Source organism: Bidens hawaiensis, unplaced genomic scaffold (assembly GCF_021521415.1).
Source record: "Bidens hawaiensis isolate Kalapana, Puna unplaced genomic scaffold, B.hawaiensis_p1.1 tig00049673_1, whole genome shotgun sequence".
Taxonomy (NCBI): domain Eukaryota; kingdom Viridiplantae; phylum Streptophyta; class Magnoliopsida; order Asterales; family Asteraceae; genus Bidens; species Bidens hawaiensis.
Window position 1 is genome coordinate 95767 of NW_027506118.1, and position 6003 is coordinate 101769.

Below are 6003 nucleotides of genomic sequence, written 5' to 3' on the forward strand. Positions count from 1 at the left end.
GTACTCAGTATATCTCATCAATAGCAAAGCTATGGTAGGGTCTGAGGATGTTAAGATGTAGACAACCTTATCTCTACCCTTTAGGAATAGAGAGGCTGCTTCCGGTGAGAGCCCTGACTCGATAGTAGTTTTGCATCAAGCCTTGGACATAAGGCACATAACACTCAACCATCGGGACACCGCCGATTGGTACATGCACCCTTGTATTTCGGCTATCAACGCCACCACATGATGCCTGATTAACATTCCACCATTTTTAACGTTATTTTCACGAATTAGTAAACTACCGTCAAAATTAATGCAATTTCACTTTTAACCACCCGAGAGTTCACATATATATATTATATGCGCGCACCGCAATTGTTTTGTTCTCTCTCATATCTCTATAGGCATAAATATTTACACTTGCAAATGGAATTTTCTCTCATCACTTTCATACAAGTTTAATTATACAATTAAAATATTAATGCTTATGATTTTGTAGAAGTTAAAAAAATTATTAAACAGTCATATAATTTTCTTTCAAACTATGTTGTTTCTCTAAGGCTATATGTAGTGGGCGCTGGTTAGGGGCGATTTTGGGCGACAACGGGCGCAAACACCGCCTCCCTGGGCGATATTTGGGCGATTTGGGGCGGGGGCGGGGTGAACTTATCGTCTGGAAGAAGAAGAAGTTTATTATTATTATATTATATATTATTATTATATTACTATTGTGTACATATGTATATGTATATGTGTTGTGTGTGTGATATATATATGTATATGTGTTGTGTGTGTGTATATATATGTATATGTATATATGTTGTGTGTGATATATATATATATGTGTGTGTGTGTATATGTTGTGTGTGTGTATATATGTATATGCAAAATGAATCCTAGAAACAACCCGAACCAACCGAACCACCCATTCTCTCCTTTCGGTCAACACCATGGTTCGCAAAACCAACCGAACGTGAACTTACAATGAAACCCGATGAACCTAAACCAACTGAGCTATCCGTTTCAATTTCCCGACCCGAACCTAAACATGTACGCCAACCGAGCTATATGTTTTTTTTATATTTTTAGTTATGTATTTTTTTTTAGTTATGTGTTTTTTTTTGTATTTCTTTTTAATTTTAATGCATTTTTATTTAATTATTTGAATAAATTGGTTTTTATTTAATTAGTTTAATTATAAAAAGAAAATAATAAAAAAAGACAGTGGGCCCAACTTGTAACCTCTACACCATCACACCCCAAAAACAAATTTTCACTCCATTCTGACAGGGCGTCACGTGTCACAATTCGCCCCTAATTATAGCCCCTCCACTACACATGGCCTAATAGGGTTATATGTAGTGACTTTGACATTCAACGTACTATGGTACTATTTTAGTTATGGTTACTTTTATGTTTCTTATTATAAGAAGTGTTACATTGAAGATTTAAAATAGTGTTTTTGAGGTATGCTTGGGATTGGGAGTTGTTTGGCTCTAGTTTGTGGTTTGCCAATTGAACCCAACCATCTCATCATTCGATTTAAGGTTACTTTTATGGCGATTGGTTTGGGGCGGGTTAAATGTGATACAGGACGACTATAACTACTAATTAACCCCAAATTAAGGCCCGAGATGTCCCGAAGAAAAGGACAAAAAAAACCACAATCTTCACTATCCGTCGGGTCGTGCCCGCCTGTTTAACGAGTCAGGATCAGGCCCTGATATTTCACCTCCACTAGTTTCAATGAAATCTAGAGAATTAAGATACCGCACCTGAGCTCGAGCTGAGCTAAGGCTCGATATGGTTTTTCTCAAAATATTTAAAAATAATTAAATTATGTATGAATTAATTAATAAATATCAAACGAATAGAACTTGAGTTTGAAAAAACAACTCATGAGCCTAGCTCAAGTCTAGTCAAGTTCACAAATAGGAGCTAATAAAAAGACCCGCGATCCCATAGAAAGACATCACAATTCCTTGTGAAAAAAAACGATTTGCTGAGACGGAAAGAAATATATCAAATTTCTACCAAGATAACTCGAGGTTCCAACCAACAAGAATCCTAATGAACCTAAAAAAGGATAATAGACTATGGAGAGAGGTTTTTTTGTGTTTGAATTTCTTGTTTAAAATCTCTTTTCTCTGATTTAGGGTTCCGTTGTAGCCTAGAGAGGAAGGTCCGGGTGGTTCTTCCTCTCTTGGCGGCTAGCATCAACATAGCCCAGGGAAGGGACCCTGGGCGGGCAGGGGAACAGCCTAATAGCTAACCTCTATTCTTTCGGTGTAGCTAGGGAGGAAAGAGCCAGGGGTTCTTCCTTTCCTAGCGGCTAAAACCTTTATACTTTGCTCTAGGGCCGGCAGAAACAGGGCTTCCTCGTATCCCAAAAAGAGGAGAGGGATTTGACCAAAACTGGTCATCTATTTGTGGGCCGTGGGCCCTACATAGTGAACTGCATGTAGAAGTAAAAATGATTTGCTCTTGATGTTTTAGGATGAAGTGAACAAGCTCATTACCGTGAGTCTCGGGCAACGAGAGCAGATTATTATCCGTCTTTATTATGGTCTTGAAAATTAATGCCTTACTTGGGAGGAAATTGGCAAAAGGTAATACTGCTTTGTTTGAACATGTTCAAAAGATTAAATAAAACAAGGAAATCAAACACAAGAAATTCAAAACAAGCGGTTTTCAAACATGAAAACAAAACTGCACCGTCATGATTTTAATGCACCGTCATGATTTGATAACTCAAAAGATTGATCGATCGATTTGTACTTTTTAAGTTTCAATTTTTGAAACTAACATGACAGAAGAAAGAGAGCACATGACAGAAGAGAGAGAGAGCGCATGACAGAAGAGAGAGAGCACATAAAGAGGTTCAAATGAGAAATATCTTAAGTGATCATAGAAACTGTAGGTTAAGAGCTAGCATGCTCCGATCGCCCCAAGGGGGGTTAGGCCAGGAGGATTTCCCCTCACGTTCGGAAAGGTGCGAATTTGGCGTCTACAGACGAAACAACTATGATTGAGTTAAGGGGGCGTTTGAACCTAATAAGACTCCGTGCATCCCTTCTCGGCTCCTTGGGGTTAGTGCTCCCAAGAGACAGCCATGCCAAACGACCGACGTGGCTCCATACCCTGGAAAGGTATAAGGAGAGGTTTTTTCGTTTGGATTTTTTGTTTTTTTCTCGGAGGGATTTCCCGGTTGGAATGGTGAGATTTTCATCTCCCCCTCCCCATACCCCTCCCCCTCTTTTAAGGGCGAGTCGGAGAGCAACAAAAGTCCATAGACCGCCTAATTGACACCAACGAGTAAAATCTCCTTGTGCTTCAGGACCCATAGTAATAACAAAGAATGTGCTAAACTATTAGCAGGAGTAGAAACTGCGGCAGTTAAGAAATTGCAGCCTTCCAAATAGGAACTGGCCAATCCATGGGTATACCATGAAGTTACAAAGGTTGTACCCGTGAACCAACCCCTACGGCGAAATAGACACAAGGAAAGAGCAATAGGCCGGACCAGCCTACAAAAACGAAACGGTCCCTACGTAACCAGTCATCCATAATATCAAACAAATCCTTTTCGTTTTTGGTCAATTTACCAAGGGCTATAGTCATCATAATCCTCCTATTCAACTACTTCGACCATTTCCGAACACCTCATACTATATGCAAGCTCCCTCCGGCTGTCCAGGGGCTGGGCGGCTCTCGGTTCTTGAGGGGGATTAGGCGGCAGTTGAAAGAGCTGCTCGAAAGCTTGACGAAGAAGCGAAAAAGGCCTATATATAATATTCTTTTTAGTACAAGGGCTTTTTACTAGTCAAGTGGTAAGGTAGGGCACTATTCGATGAAAAAAACATCTTTTAGGAAAGTGATTCAGGTAGCTCAGCTGGTTAGAGCAAAGGACTGAAAATCCTTGTGTCAGTGGTTTGAATCCACTTCTAAGCAGGCCAAGGGTCCAAAGGCCGGATTTTCAAATTCAAGTGCAAGAGTAAGCCAAAAAATGTGAGCGCTCCTGCACTATACGGCTTTTTGCGTCTGTAACATCCTAAAATTTATAATGTTGAATAAAGAAAGTTACGTTTAGTGATTTCGCGTTATTAATTAATTAATATCGAGTAAAGAACGGATCATGGACTTAGATTAATTGAGATGGGTTAAATGAGAATGGGCCTTAGGTCCATGGGCTTTAAGGGATATAAATATCCCCTAAACCAAGCTAAAACCCTAAACCCTCATTTCATTTTCATCATAATCTCTACACACTCCAAACACACACACACACCATAAACGAGCAAGACCCGAGAGAGAGTAAACGTTAGTTGGTATTAGATCTTATTACACGAGATCTAGAGTGCATAAACAAGCTAACCAAGATCGAACGAGCGCTAAAGGTATGTTCTTGACCTTTAAAGTTTACGTAGTATTGAACGTTTTTACTTAAAGGTCCAAGCTTTATAGTATATACGGGATATATATACGACCGAAAACGGTTAGGGAACGTAGTGGGTGATGTCGAACCATAACAAGGGTATTAAAATCGCCAAAATGCTTGATAAAAACTAAACCCGTAGCTGAACTGGGTAACTTCGCCTGCAAAAGCTTAACTTCGCCTTCAAAGCTTAACTTCGCCTTCAAGGCTTAACTTCGCCTACGGCCAAGTTCGCCTAACTGGTAACTTCGCCTAAGGCCAAGTTCGCCTAACTGGTAACTTCGCCTAAGGCCAAGTTCGCCTAACTGATAACTTCGCCTAAAGCTAAGTTCGCTTAAGGTTTAACTTCGCCTAAAGTTAAGTTCGCTTAGAAAATAAATTAAAAACCTAATGGAAAATGTGTTAAGACAGTTAATTTAAATAAAATTTTTCCAAGCTGACCTGGCAGTTCGACCCCAGCCAGGGGCTCTGCCCCTTGGACCCTGCTAGGGGCTGCCGCCCCTAGACCCCGCTGCCAGGGGCGCTGCCCCCGGACCCCCGTTCGTTGTGGGTAGTAGTTAAGACTAGAAAGATGATATGAGTAGTGATATTTAATTGATACGTGTAAATATTATACAGTTAGCCGTGCACAGCTCAAGAAGGGAATAACTATTAACGGAGAGCGTAACAGGATTCAGGTGAGTTTCTAGCCCCAATTATGTGTTATGTTTTCGGGGCTGTGTGCATACTCGATATGTTTGTTAATACGCTTATCCTAAGAGATAAGTGTATGTCTTATGTGAATGATGTGATATGTATGAATGATGGCTTGACGGTACGTGAACGATCTTCGGATATTGCACGTACTGTCAGGTTGTAACGCTAAGTATAAGGTAAGTATGATATGTATGCTTATGTGTATGAATGTGATAAAGTTAATAAAAGAAGGAAAGGATGGTTGTATGGTTACGAAGAGGGTACCGGGCCCTAATAATACTCGAGGTATGATGTATGGTTGTATGGTAACGAAGAGGGAATCGAACCCTACTAATATTCGAGAACTAGGGAACCGAACCCTACTAATATTCGAGGAAAGAGGGTACCGAGCCCTAATAATACTCGAGGAAAGAGGGTACCGAGCCCTAATAATACTCGAGGAAGGAGGGTACCGAGCCCTAATAATACTCGAGGAAGGAGGGTACCGAGCCCTAATAATACTCGAGGAATGTAGGGCGTAATGCTCTTTATAACGTAAGATATGAAAGTAAGTTAATACAAAAGAAAGTATGAAAGTATGAAAGTATGAATGAAAGAATATAAGTTTATGTGTATTGTATAGTGTATGATTAACTAGAGCTCACTCAGCGTAGCTGACTTTTAGTATGCACGCAGGTGAGTAGGATGAGGCAGCTCGCTTGAGGAGACACATGGCACTGAATAAGAGGCTGGCATCGGAAGACTCAAGACGTTTAAGTTTAATGTTTCGTTTATTTTGAAAGACAAAATGATGTTTTAAGACAAGACGTGTTTTGTTATGAAATGTTTTATGAAAGCTTTTATATTCCGCGAATGTTTAAATTAACTCTGATATTTAGAACTGCGTT